Source organism: Homarus americanus, unplaced genomic scaffold (assembly GCF_018991925.1).
Source record: "Homarus americanus isolate GMGI-L3 unplaced genomic scaffold, GMGI_Hamer_2.0 scaffold34921, whole genome shotgun sequence".
In the NCBI taxonomy this organism is placed as follows: domain Eukaryota; kingdom Metazoa; phylum Arthropoda; class Malacostraca; order Decapoda; family Nephropidae; genus Homarus; species Homarus americanus.
The window spans coordinates 15626152-15642417 of NW_024741901.1; the positions used below are offsets into that span (position 1 = coordinate 15626152).

The 16266-nt window shown below is 46.1% G+C and overlaps 1 long non-coding RNA gene across 2 annotated transcripts in view; it reads left to right on the top strand.

Moving 5' to 3' along the window:
* Positions 1–2743: 2743 nt before the first annotated feature.
* LOC121876330 overlaps positions 2744–16266 on the top strand; it is a 16209-nt gene continuing 2686 nt past the window's right edge. The window contains exons 1-3 of one of the 2 annotated variants that reach the window (XR_006090756.1): positions 2744–2799; positions 6234–6504; positions 9354–9441. This is a non-coding gene — a long non-coding RNA (uncharacterized LOC121876330). Of the gene's footprint in view, positions 2874–6233; positions 6505–9353; positions 9442–16266 lie in introns of both variants that reach the window. The other variant, XR_006090755.1, reaches the window with a different exon arrangement.

The following is a 16266-nucleotide window of genomic DNA, read 5'->3' on the forward strand; positions in this document are numbered from 1 at the left end:
AACCATTGTACTGAAGTAAGTAGAAAGAACAATTGAAGGAAATAAGACAAGAGAAGTATGAGTAAGACACAAGGGTGGCAGTGTGAAAAGTAAGAATCCTCTCCCCTGTGGAATTGTAATATATAAAGAAAAAGAGATGATAGTGTCAAACAAGCAAAGGCTGAACAACTGGGCCAGCACAACACAAACTGAACTAACTGGAATCTACATAGTTACAGACTGCCTTAAAGAAAATGGAGGTGGGGTGATATTCTGTGACTCTCAAAGTGCTTTGAAATCAATGAACAGCCCGTCAGGTTCTATGTCTAAAATTGTATGTGATATTAAAAGAAATGTGATAACTGCCAATGAGAACAACTCTCGTATCGAATTTGTGTGGATTCCTTACTATGTTGGAATTAGGTATCATGACTGTGCTGATAGACTCGCCAATGAGGTATGAAAGAAAGAAAATGTTGACCGTGACCTTGGTCTGTCCAATGCTGTACTTAAAAATATTCAAGTCAGTACCATGAACTCTGATCTAGAAGAACTGAGAAATGCGGAGAGACCTGGTAGTTGTAGCATTAGTAAATATGAAAACACTTTCTGACAAGAGGTACCGGTATGGCCAGCATAAGGACAGAACTAGACAATGTGATATAGTTGTGGCCAGAATTAGGCTATATACAGACACATCTGGCAAGTTAGTAACGCTGTATTCGGTACTCGGAAAAAATGGCACCGGAAAAAATGGCATAGGAAAAAATGGCACAATTTTCATACTAGGAAAAAGTGGCACAACAAATTTCACTTCGAGCTTACAAACCACAAACGAGCTAACGAGCCTATGTTTGAAGCTATCCAGTGTATTAGAGTTAATGATGATGTTTGGGAACTTGTTATATCACCTTTGTTTAGCCGACTTCCATTTATACACCTCGATCATATCGCCGCTCACTCTACGTCTCTCGAGGGAGTGCAGATTAAGATGCTTTAACATGTCTCTGTATTCAAGGTTCCTAATGCCTAGGATTAGTCTTGTCATCCTCCTCTGAATTCTTCCCAGGGATTCTATATTCATTCGCTAGTTGGGTGACCAGAACTGAACTGCGTAATCCAAGTGAGGTCTCACAAGCTTAAGACATAGTTTTAGGATGACCTCGCTCGTCTTGTAACTAACACTCATTCCTTTCAAAGCTTTCTTTACTTCCTCTACTACCAGGTTGGTTGGGCACAGCCACCTAACTATCTGGCGTTCCATCCAGTGGATCCAAGCTCACCATGCTGTTGTATCATCTCACATTATAATGTGAGATGATACATTATCAAAGAATCTCGTGGTGAGCCACCCAGGAAGCGCCAAAAACTTGTTTACAAGAACCTCCAGACGAGGCTGAAGACCCTCTGCCAGGACCGCCAAGCTGGTCGCAAGTCAGTCCAAGAGTTTGTGCAAGGCACTGGCTATAACATTCGTTGGAAATCTTAAACAATAATTAATATGCAATGTGACATTTTTAATTTTGTAATTTATTTATGTACGAGTTTTCACTAACATACGGTAGAATGTTTTAGTTAAATGTAATAAATGTTTTATGTTATGACGTTGATATAACTCTAAGTAAGTTTCAGTAACAAACGTTATGAAATTCTAGCGAAAACATGTCAATAAGAATTAAAGCGCCATTTTTTCCTAGTCTGATGATTATACCCTTTTTTCCGGTGCCATATTTTCCTATTGCCATTTTTTCTGTGCCTTTTTTCCTGTGCCATTTTTCCTACATTCGCTGTACCCATACCGGAGCACTCAGTATGTAAACTTTGTGATAAACCTTTAAAGCATACACTTGAACACTATATTATTGAATGTGACACTATCAAAGACTTCAGGCCACCTGGCTTATTGTATCATGAACTTTGTAATTACTACATTGAATCAGGAGAGCTTGAGGACATTCTTGTTGTTTATCCAAAATTTGCTAGCCCACACTGATTATTCTTCAATTAGAATATGACGTCCAATGTATATGAACCACTGTCCTGCATGGCAGTGAACAGTGATATCACCCACATGACTCTGACCTATATATACTGTTAATGAGTATGATCTATTCCTTTGTGTATGAACCTCTGTCCTGCGTGGCAGTGACCTGACTGAATTACTCAGAATAAGCAAAATGTACTCCAAGCTTTGTCAATAAATTTTTTAAACTTAAAAAACTAAAACATCCTCCTACCTCTCCCCTCCCTCCTCCCCCTTCATACCCTCCAAATCACAGCTTACTTCCCCCTCCCCGTTTTTCCCTCTCCCTCTCATCTCTTTCCACCTTGAATCTGAGACTTTCAGGCCACCCACACATCTCATTCCAGTCTCGCTTCTCCGCACTGATACTTCAAACTTGTGATTTGTAAAAATTGGATATCCTCTTATGTATGAACTTCTGTCCCACGTGGATGTAGACAATCTTCATGCCAAGACCTAGCTAATTACTCAGATTAGGAAGAATTGTACTCTAATCTTGTTAACAAAGGTGTCCAACTAACTCCTTTTCTCCCTTGGTGGTACTGGACCCCCCCCCCCACCAGCGGCCCCGGCTATGCTAGGCCACAGCCGCCACAGCCACCCACACTGACCCACAGATTCACAACAGGCCACAGGCCCACCCACGTCCCACGGTGACCCACGGTGGGGACTCACCCCACAGCGACGCTGCGAATCGGCTGTGCTGTCACAGCCTGCCTGCGACAGCACAGCTCAGTGTGGCAACTGCAGTTGTTGGTGGAGGTATCGTCCCGCTCCCGTCCCAGCTGACTTGATCTGTTGCGTCCTGTGGTGCTAAGATACTTTGTTAAAATAGAACCTCATTACTGATATTAGTGTAGAGTTTCCCTGGGTACGTCATGGGGTCACCGTAATATAAATGTTTATGAACTTGAAAACCCTGAGCACTTGAAGTGTTAATCAGTAACTTAATTATTTTTCTTGGCTGTTTAATCAGGCCAATGCTCTTCTTTTCTGACCTGATTGATGGTTGAAATTCGCGCCCTTCGTGTGATTTTTTTTTTAAGTGTGGCCTAACCCAGCCATTGCCATATACTTTTTCAGCATACTTTTTCAGCCTTACGGTGACAGTCGTGATACCCTGGACATTTTCGGGTTGTAAAGTTCGCCATTATTGTTTCTCACTGTTTCCAGGTAATGCTTTCCTAGTGGCTGTTACTACGGGTCAACAGCAACATGTCTCACGGAAACTTGCATTTTCAAAAGTTTATTACATTTACCGGACACTTTTATGACGTTTTACTGACTACAAATATAAACACTTAATACATTTTATTACTTTTAATCAAATTTAAATTATCTTTCAAGAAAATTAGTGGATTCCTCTTATAAAAGAACGGGAAGTCATTGTAATACGTTATAAAACAGTGTTGACCATAAGCCTCGTGTTTGTTACAACTTGCGTGTGACCATGAGAGTGAGTTACAACAATGTTCCCACGTTGTTAGCGGACTTGTGTAACTTTCTGTATCATCCATCCGCGAAATTATAAGGAGTTTCAAGGTCTGTTTCATCCTCACAAATAACTTGGTCCTTCCTTCCTCACCACTCTCTTCCACGCCAGATAAACTAATTCTTCTGTATTACTTTCCCACTCCAAAAAAAAAAAAATAAATAAATAAATAAATGTGACACAATGTCTGGATCTACTTTACCTTGATCATTGTGGGAGGAAGATAGGAGTATTGTTATGATTGTGGAAGATGATGAAAAGTATTATGTATGTATGTATGTATGTATTGTAATAACCTCCGTCAACAGATAGACAGTGGTAATTATATCAATGTGAGCTATTTACAGTACATATAAGAATTGTATAATTTACACTATCCTAATTAACTAGATAAACAGCAACTAAGCTTAGCTTATCACTTCCTTTTCACGTGCTAGATGACTTTCCCATATCCTCCACGCACCTCTGAATTGCACAGGTCGTCATTACCTAGTGCCCAGGCCTCATTGGGCTTGACCCCTGATATCACACGCGACAGACGTGTTAAAGGAGCTATGTAAATTACCTCTTATATTCTCTCGTAAAACAACAGTTGATATTATCGGTTAATCCGTTATTAATAACAATAGTGTGGTATTTTTATAAATGAATAAAGCCATATTGTGTTTGTGTGAACATTTAAATACTGTGAAACAACTACAAACAGAGATTGCAAGTAACTCCAACTGAAACTACAAAACAACTACAAGAGTTCCTGAACTGGTGGATTACCAATTAACCATAGCCAGTTCATAAGGTGCCAGCTGGGGTATACTTGTATAAATTCGTACTTTACTACACACTCAGCACTACTTCAAGTATCAGAGTAATAACTGTCAGACTCACCAGCAAGCACACGAAGGTGAATAGCAGATGGGATTACCTGACAAACCACAACTAGTTACATAGATGTTACCAGGTGGAATATCAAATACCCATGCCCGGAACATGAGGTGGTAACCAGTAGGGTATCACTGCCTGGAACAGAGTTTGTACCTTGTACGTAGTTAACACACACACACACACACACCTGGGGATATCGATCACCATGTCGCTCTTGCTCAGCCATGTTGGAGGCCAAGAAGGAGAGTGGGAGAACATTACGCTGTGTCAGTCTAATAAAACCTTCACTTTATTCACCAGTCCGATCACCATGAGGTAGTTGCTTCATAAATATATTCTAGCTTTCTTAAGTATGACAGGTGACTCAGTATTAGAGCCAGTACTGTACATAAAAGTAAAGTCAATATATGTACCAAATTATATATCTAGGTATATTCATAATAAGTCACAACGTTACATACAGTAATAAGTTATTTTATTTTTGAGACGTTTTTGTCATGCAAGCCTTGAAAACAGATATAATAAGCGTTACACTGATAAACATTTGAAGTTGTAAGCACCAATTAGAATCTAAAAAAAAAAGAAGCAATTTCAGGGATGAAAAAAAAGATCCCTCACCCAACAAGTTCTAGCTTAATATCAAGGGAAATTTGCATAGGATACTTGTATATTACTTTTTGCGTGGCAGGTAATGTGGTGTAGCAGTCCCAGCCACCCGTCTTTTAAACTGTATGTTGATTTACACATTGAATAAAGGATTAGAGAGAAATGGGGAGAGACTGATTGAAATGTGTGTCGAGAGGGGATTGATAATACCGACTGTTTGGTTCAAAAGAAGTAAATCTCTAAGAACACATGGAGACGTGACGACGGAGATGGTGTAGAGTTTTTAATTATGTGTCACCAGATACAGCGACTGATGAATAAGATGAGGGAACAACGAACATTTTATCATTATTATTATTTGGTACAGATAAGGAAAAAATATATGGCGGTTCAGGGCGAAAAACGATTCATCGAAATTTCTAAATATTAATTTTTTTTCTCGAAAATTCGGATTCATATGAACAGAAGAGCATTTATGTAGATTATTCATAATAAAAACTGGAAGTGAACAGATTCAGTGCTTAACAAAATAATTTAACCTAACATAAACTTCCGTAAATTTAAATTTAAAATTTATTACGATATCAGGGAGGAACGCTTGCGGTGGGGAACAACACCTTGTGGTGCCTGGATGAGCTCCTGAACAAATGAGCTTCATTGTTCATATTGAAGCCTTAAACAAGCTCCTGTTCCGCCTGTTAACGTCAACCGGAGTTTTTTTAACTTCAGGTTACCTCCTGCAGCTCCCGACGAGGTCACTGGCGAGCATATGTGGCTCCTGACCAAGGCCTGGAAATGTTCCGATAATCTTGGTGAAGCCGAGTGGCTCCCGGCGTGGCTCTGAAGATTTCTTTTGGATTCTGACGAGGTTTTGGTTTGATATTGTGGACCCTCAATTGTGTTTAAGTCTATTTGGTCGCAGAAGACTTTACCAGAATTTTTGTTTTCCATGTTTTTCCCTCTCTCTCCCCTGCAGTCTCCTTCCTCATTGTGTCTCATTAGTTTATTGAATTCCAAAAATTCAGATGACTTCAGCAGTCTCTGGATACATCTTGGTGATCATAAGGATAAGAGAGACACATAAACTATCTGGTGTTTACTGTATGTCTCTACTATTATAGTGCTTTTCTTCGCCAATATGGCTTGTTTATCCACTGAACTGTTTATGTGAAATACAGATTTTTAATATCCGCATGTCTCAAATATACGAGAGATATGTTTATTAAAATTAGTTTTCCTTTCTCTCGACAGTATAAAAGAATCCTTGAATAGAGACTGTGCCCGGTGACGCAGGAAACAGTGGCGGAAGCACTTAACGTGTGGCACAAAAGAGATGCCATGAATGTGTGACCGGCGAGGAGTTTCAGCAGCCATAACAACAAGTTGTAATGTTTGGTGTCTCTCCTAAGACTGAAGAAGAAATCTCCAAACGTTCGGCTATGGTAGTCGGCATCAACTTCACGACGATTCCCCTGTCACAGGTCATGGTGGGACGCCTCTGACCAGCCATGGGCTTGACAAGGTGCGGAGAACTAACGAAAATTTTATTTTACAAGATTTGTTTTATCTCTTGAAAGGTGTTGTAGCACTATTGTTCTAACATTTTTCGTGCTACAGTCTCCATCAGTAAACTCAATGTCTTTCATCAGGAGGTCATAAAAACACTTGCGGTTCTACTCGCATGTTCACTGATAACTAATAATAGAAGGTACAGTAGTCACACATCACGATGGTGCAAGAGAAGAAAAACTAGGATTGTGGTGTAGGCGAAGGGAATGAGAATCGGATAACAGTCGGAGCTGAGAGGAAGGTTCTTGACAGTCAAGTGAGAAAGATACTGCACACTCTCACCAACACTTCTCAAGCGCTATAGGCACTATGCAACCTGAAAAATGAACGAAGAATCTGAAAACATTCCGAGATGGCAAGCCCCATTCTGCTCATTCTCACATCCATCGTGCCCAGGTGTTGGGGAAGTTTTTTTGAGAGTGTACAAGCAGCTGGGTAATCATCACAAGACAAGTAAATTTGATTGTTTTTATTTTCTTCTTTCTCATCTTCGCACAACTCAAGGAAAAACCTGTTTTGGGTCCAAATCGAAAGAATTCGTTTTAAAATTTTTGAGAGAGGGAAGGAAAATTGTGCGAGATAATCTGTAAAAATTAAGAATTTAGAGAGAAATGGAGGAATAGTTTTGCATATGAGATCAGCTAGCGGGAGGGGGAGACTGTGTTTAGTTTGTCAATTGTGGACATTTATTCCTCGTCTTATTCTTTATGGTGTTCTACATCAGCTGCTGAGAAGTAACATTTTTGTAACAGTCACACAAGTCTATTTAGTGAACCTGTCAGAGAAGACAGTGGTGCTATTTTACTTTATATATATCTCCATCGCTCACTGGTGTGTTTTCGTACAAAAATATCTTTTTTTTTGTCTCTTGATTTATTAAGTAATATAATTCTAATATGAAACTGGCGGTTACTTTTTTAGTTTCCTGTGTGTTTCTGTGTATGTGTGAGTGTTTTTAAGTGTTTGCGTGTGTGTAAGTGTATAGGTGTGTGTATGTGTGTGTGTGTGTGTGTGTGTGTGTGTGTGTGTGTGTGTGCGCATGTGTGAGTGCATATGTGTGTGTAAGTGTGAGTGTGTAAGTGCATGTTTTTGTGTGTGTAAGTGTGAGTGTGTAAGTGTGTGTGTGTGTAAATAATAATAATAATAATAATAATAATAATAATAATAATAATAATAATAATAATAATAATAATAATAATAATAATAATAATAATAAACGGTTTATTAATAGAGTTGCAGCCGGTAGCTGAAAATATACAGACTTACATGGGATTTAGACATAATGATATAACATGCGTTGAATACATTTATAGGGCTGTACAGTACATAAATCAGGAGTTGTTTATTATTTTAACAATAGATAGGATGGTGCTATTCTTATAACTCTCGGTGCAGGCTCTTATGGGCTGAATTTTGTTGTAGTGGTGGACTGCGCAAGGTGGGTGGGGGGCTGCCGGTGGCAGGAGGTGGCGATGACGAGGGTGGTGCATTAGTTCACTGCCAAACCTTGCCAGTGCTTCTTGGTGGAGGTCACTGAGGGATGGTATTTCCAGGGCAGAGAGAGCGTTGATGTAGCCGGAGTATTCTGTGTCAAGCATGATTCTGCAGGCCCTTTTCTGTACCTTCTCTAGCCGACGTTGTTGGGTGGAGTTGAGAGAAGACGACCAGGCTGGTGACGCATACATTAGTTTGGGGAGAATAAAGGCGTTGCAGATAGTCCTCAGCTCTGGCATGGGTGCCCCAAGTGACCTAAGCCGTCATAGCATGTAGAGTCGGTACGAGGCTGCCTTGATTGTGCTATTTACATGGGCCTTCCAGTCCAGTTTGTTGTCTATAGTTACACCCAGGAGTTTGGCAGACTACACTAACTGGAGAGGATGGGCACCCACTGTGACTGCTGGAGCTTGCACTGGGGTGGTGGCAGTATTGATATGCATGACTACGGTCTTGGTGTGGTTGATGGTGACCTTGTTCTCCGTAGTCCATGCTTGTAGCCTGTCCAGGGTGCCTTGTAGCGATGAGTAGTCTGGTGCGGTGTTGTCCACTGTAACCCCCACAGTGCAGTCATCCACGTACTTCCACCTGTGAGGAGTGTCCGATAGAGCATCGTTGATCAGGATGAGGAAGCACAGTGGTCCCATCTTGGTCCCCTGGAGAACACCACAGGTGAGGTGTTGGAATGTGGAGACCGAGCCCTGATACCTCACTGCCTGATGACGTCCACTCAAGAAATCCGTGAGCCATGAGACCAGGTTGGTGGGCAGCCCTAGTGCAATGGCCTTGTTGATAACAGTGCAGTGGTGTGTGTGTGTGTGTGTGTGTGGCTAGTTGATACAAGGAACTGTAATCCGTGTGAAGACTAAAGGTTCACTTTGTGTCCTCTACATGAACTGTATGTTGAGGATGTGAGCCAATAGATGTGTTTTGTGGGATGATGTTGCTTACTGTTTCAGCGTGTTCACGTCGCTTTCTACCTACCTTTCTACCACCACTTCCTCGTCTCCCTTGACTGACCTCACACAAATATGGAGACAAAGGTAAGGAAAAGGACTCATTGAGAGACGAAAACATTGAACCTGTCTGATAATTTAGTCTTGCTGCAAATTAATTAAGGTTATTTGGATGATAAAATTTTCACAGGAAAAACCTTACCTGGTGATACTTGCCAGGTGGCAGGAAGTCACCAGGCGGCGGAGAACTACCAAGAGTCATCAGGTTTTCTGTGTTTGTAGACTGTGTATGTTAAGCCTGTGTTCCTTACTAGTAAAGTGTGTATGTTGAAGGTGTGTTGCTTACTTTTAGAGTATCGCCGGTGGTGCGAGTCGGTGGACGTGGGTGGCTCATCCTAGACGCCCGCCTCGCCGCCCTCACAGCTGCCCTCTACACCATTGTGAGTATATACCACCTAAGATATATTATACACGCTCCCTCTATCAAAATAAAATATGAACGGTAAGGATAGTCAACAGGTGTCGGGGAGTCACTAAGAGTCAGGGAGTCACCATGTGTTAAGGAGTCAATGGGAATTAGAATTAGATAGTCACCAGGTGTCAAGACAATGTTTATATCTCCCTTGAGATCACTTAAGGAGGGATTGGTCGATTCCCTTCTTAATCTTCCATTTTTTTCTCGACAATTATCAGGTTCTTTACCATTGAAAGTCAGCCATTATTGTATATAAAATCCGGCTACGTTGGTTTAACTTGGAACTCACAGAAAAGATTATTGGTTTAACTCAAAACAAACACACACACACACAGCCTGACTTTTTGTGTAAATTTGTCGTAAAAAGTGAACTAAAACAAACCGCGTCAGTCATTATTGTAACACCACGAGAAGCCTACAGGTAAAAGTAAAGATACAATTACAGTAAAAAATTTCCAAATGGAAACTGTTCATAGAGTATTATATAACTCACGTACAATGTGAGTTATAATTATGAAGTCACGTCATCTAGTTCATAGAGAAACAGTTATTCGTACAATTTACTCCCATCAATACCACACACTACAGTAATTGATCGACCGCCAGAGTTACCCGAGATGGTGAGTGACCCGAGTTAACTCCTCAGTACAAATTGTATTTAATGTTTAAGGACGGAGGTTGAGCAAAGGATATATCATTAACTGTAAATGTTTAGGAACAATTTTGATTTCATTCCTGCACATAACTTCATCATCATTACACCAATTGCCATCACCATTGCACCAACTTTTACCATTAATGTACCATCTCTCATTGCACTAAACATACAACCATGCTTCCCTTCACTGATTACAGACACACCACCTGCTTTATATTTCTCAGTAGGACCATACTAACCACTGTAACCCCCACTGACACGACACCCACCACTACCACCACTGACGCTACACCCTCCACTCTACCAACACTGACACTACACCCAACCACTCTACCACCACTGACACTACACCCACCACTACCACCACTGACACTACACCCACCACTACCACCACTACACCCACCACTCTACCACAGACCTACACCCACCCACTCTACCACCACTGACACTACCCTCACTCTACCACTACACCCTCCACTCTACCACCACTACTTCACCCTCTACCAACCTCACCCTCACTCTACCCACTACCTCCACTCTACCCACCACTTTCCCCTACCACCACTGACTACACCTCCTCTACCCACTACACCTACACTCTACCACCACTGCACTACACCCTCCATTCCACCACTGACACTAAACCCCCACTCTACCACCACTGCCTCACCCAACACTCTACCACCACCTCCTCTACCACCACTGACCTCACCCTCCTCTACCCACCACACCTATCTACACCACTCTCACCCACCACTACCACCCTGACACTACACCCACCTCTACCCACCTCTGACCTACACACCCACCACTCTCCTACCACCACTGACACTACACCCACCACTCTACCACCACTGACACCACACCCTCCTCTACCACTACACCTCCACTCTACCACTGACTACACCCACTCTACACTGACCTACACCCCTCCACTCCCACCACTACACCTCCCTCTACCACCACCACCTACACCACCACACCACCACACTGCCTCACCCTCACTCTACCCTACACCCACACTCTACCACCACTGACACTACACCACTCCCACCACTACCACCACCACAACCACCACTACCCCACCTACTACCACTACACCCTCACTCTACCCACCACACTCTACCCACCACTCACACTCACCCACCACCACCCCTCTACCACTAGCTTCACCCACCACTACCACCACTGACACCACCACCTCTACCCCTACACCTCCCACTCCACCTCTCACACTCACCCCACCACTATTTTCACACCCACCCACCTACCACCACTACACTCACCCACCCTCTACCACCACTACTCACCCTCACTCTACCCTACACCCCACCCTATATCACCATTGACACTACACCCACCCCCTACCACCACCAACCTCAACTCTACCACACTGACACTACCCTCCTCTACCACTACACCCACCCCTCTCATCACCATTGACACTACACCCTCTACCACCACTGACACCACCCACCACTCTACCCACCACTGCCACTACACCCCTCTATCACCACTACTTCACCCACCCCTCTACCACCGACACTACACCCCCTACCACCACACACCCTTACAACCTCAACTCTACCACTGACACTACACCTCACTCTACCACTACACCCACCCCTCTATCACCACTGACACTACACCCACCCCTCTACCACCACTTTCACCCACCACTCTACCACCACCCCACCCCCTCTATCACCACTGACACTACACCCACCTCTACCACCGACACTACACCACCCCCCTACCACCACTGACACCACACCCTCAACTCTACCCACTGACACTACCCTCACTCTACCTACACCCCTCTATCACCATTACACCCACCCTCTACCACCACTGACACCACCCACCCTCTACCACCTGCTACTACACCCCCACCCCTCCTATCACCACTGACACTACCCCACCCCCTCTACCACCTGACCTTCACACCACTCTACACCTACTGACACTACACCGTCCTCTACCACTACACCCCTCACTCCACTACTCACCAACCATCTACCACCTACGACACTACCCCCTCTACCACCACACACCACCCCACCCTCTACCACTGACACCACCCTCCTACCACCGACACTACACACCACCACTCTACCACCACTGAACACCCCACCCCCTCTAAACAACCCCAACACCACCTCTCTACCACCACTGACACCACCCCCCACTCTCACCACCACTGACACTACCCTCCACTCTACCACCACTGACACCACACCCACCACTCTACCACCACCCACCCACACCCACCACAGCACAACACCCACCCTCTACCACCACTGACACTACACCATCCCACTCTCACCTGCAACTGCCCACCACCTCTACCACCACTCACCTACACCCCTCTACCCACTGCCTACACACCTCTATCAACCTCACCCCTCTACCACCACCCTCTACCCTACTGACACTACACCGTCACTCTACCCACTACCCTCACTCTACCACCACCCCCTACCACCCATCTACCACCACCGACACTACACCTACTCTACCCCAACCCCACCCTCTACCACTGACACACCCACCTCTACCACCTACACTACACCCCACTCTACCACCACTGTTTAACACACCCACCCCTCTCCTAAAACTGACACAACACCCACCTCTCTACCACCCTGACACTACACCCCCACTCTACCACCACTGACACACAACCTCCACTCTACCACCACCCTGACACAACACCCACCACTCTACCACACACCTCCACCACTGACACACACATCCACCACTCTACAACCCACTACACCCATCCCTCTACCACCACTGACCCTACCCTCCACCACCACTCTGCTACACACCATTCTACCACTCTACCAATACACCCACCACTGACCACCATTGAACCACACCCACCACACTACCACCACTGACACACACCCCACTCTACCACCACTGACACCACACCCACCACCTACCACCACTGACACCACACCCACCACTCCACCACCACTGACACTACACCTCCATCTCTACCACCACTGACACAACACCCACCACTCCACCACCACTGACACTACACCTCCACTCTACCACCACCTGACACCACACCCAACCACTCCACCACCACTGACACTACACCCACCACCTACCACCTCTGACACTCACACCCTCCACTCTACCACCACTGACACTACACCCACCACTCTACCACCACTGAGACCACATCAAACACTCTACCACCACTGACACTACACCCACCACCATACCACCACTGACACTACACCCACCACTCTACCACCACTGACACCACCACCACTCTACCACCACACGACACTCACACCCACCACCTCATACCACCACTGACACCACACCCACCACCTGACCACCACTGAAACCACACCCACCACACCACCACCACTGACACCACACCCAACACTCTACCACCACTGACACCACACCCACCACTCTAACCACCACTGGCACTACACCCACCACCACCCACTGACACTACACCCACCACTTACCACCACCGACACTACACCCACCACTCTACCACACCACTGACACTACACCCCCCACTCTCACCACACCACTGACACTACACCTCCACTCTACCACCACTGACACTACACCCAACTCTAAGACCACTGACACTACACCACCCCACCACCACTGACACTACACCTCCACTCCACCACCACTGACACTACACCCACCACTCTACTCCACTGACACTACACCCACCACTCTACCACCACTGACACTACACCCATCATCCCACCACCGACACTACACCTCCACTCTACCACCACTGACACCACACCCACCACTCTACCACCACTAACTCCCCACACCCAAACTCTACCACCACTGGCACTACACCCAACACTCTACCACCACTGACACTACACCCATCCCCCACCACCACTGACACTGCACCCACCACTCTACCACCACTGACACTACACCCAACACTCTCACACCACTGACACTTCACCCACCACTCTACCACCACTGACACTACTCCTCCACTCTACCACCACCTGACACTACACCCACCCCCACCACCACTGACACTACACCCAACACTCCCACCACCACTGACACACTAACACCCACCACCATCACTGTTTTACACCCACTCTACCACCACCGACACAGCACGCACCACTCCCCACCACCACTGAAACCAACCACACCACCCCACCACCACCGACACCACACCCACCACCTACCACCACTGACACAACACCCACCACTCTACCACCACACTGACACTACACCCAACACCCCACCACCACTGACACACACCCACCACTCCACCACCACTGTTTTACACCCACCACTCTACCACCACCTGACACTACACCCTCCACTCTACCACCACTGACACTACACCCACCACTTACCTCCACTGACACTACACCCAAACTCTACCACCACTGACACTACACCCACCACTCTACCACCACTGACACTACACCCACCACTCTACCACCACTGACACTACACCCACGACTCTACCACCACTGACACCAACCACACACCACTCTACCACCACTGCTTTTAAACCCACCACTCTACCACCACTGACACTACACCCACCACTCTACCACCGCTGACACCACACCCACGACTCTACCACACCACTGACACTACACCCACCACTCTACCACACTGCTGACACTACACCCACCACTCTACCACCACTGTTTTACACCCACCACTCTACCACCACTGACACTACACCCACCTGTAATGTGACATAAGAGTGTAAGCTTTGGTCTGATAATCAATCATTAACACACCCCTCTATCACCACTGACACTACCCACCCCTCTACCACTGACACTACACCCCCACCTCTACCACCACTGCTACACCCATCCCTCTACCACCACTGACACACTCTACCCACCATTGACACTACACCCATCCCTCTACCACCACTCACACTACACCCACCACTCTACCTGACTCTACACCCCACCACTCTACCACCACTGCACTACCTCCACTCTACCACCACTATATCACCCATCCCTCTACCACCACTACACCCCAACTCTACCACCACTGCCACTACCCACCACTCTACCACCCACTGACCCCACTCACTCTACCACCACACACCCACCTTTCTACCCCCCTGACCCTCACTCTACCACTGACTCACACACTGTTTCACCCACCACTCTACCACCACGACTTTCACCCTCCACTCTACCACTACACCCTCAATCTCACCACTGACACTACACCCACCACTCTACCACTAATTTCACCCACACTCTATTTCACCCTCCACTCTGCCTCCAATCTACCACCACTCTACCACCACTCTGCCACCTCCACTCTACAGCTGCCACACCCACCTCTACTACCACTCCTTCACTCCTGCCTGACACTACACCTCTACAAGCCAACATTACACCCCCACTACCTTTTCACCACCACTCTACCACCACTGTTTCACCCTCCACTCTACCACTGACACTACACCCACTCTACCACCACTGACCTCACCTCCACTCTACCCTCTGGCCCCTTCCACCACTGACACCCTCCCTCTACCACCTGACCCCTTTCACACCACTCACCACTAACACTACACCCCTCCACACACCACTACTTCACCTCCACTCTACCACTGACTCACACACTGACACTACACCCTCCACTCTACCACACACTTACCACTCACCACCTCTCTTCCTTCACCCCTCCCACTCCTGACACTACACCTCACTCTACCATGACATTACACCCACTCTACCACTACTGACACTACACCCACCACTCTATCACCAACACTACACCCACCCCTTACCTCCACTGACCTCTACCACTGACACTACCCACTCTACCACCCAGCTCTGCCATCCACTCTGCCACCACTCTGCAATGCACCTGCTCTACTCTGCTACACCCATCACCATACCACTCACCACCACTCCTGCTCACCCACCCACTCTACCACCCTGCTACTCCCACTACTCTACTACCAGTCTGCCACTCACCCACCACTCTACCACCATCTCTGCTACACCCACCACTCTACCACCATGACCACTACACCCACCCCTACCCTCCACTTTATTTACACCCACCTCTACCACTGACCTTACACCCCACCTTCCTCCACTGACACTACACCCT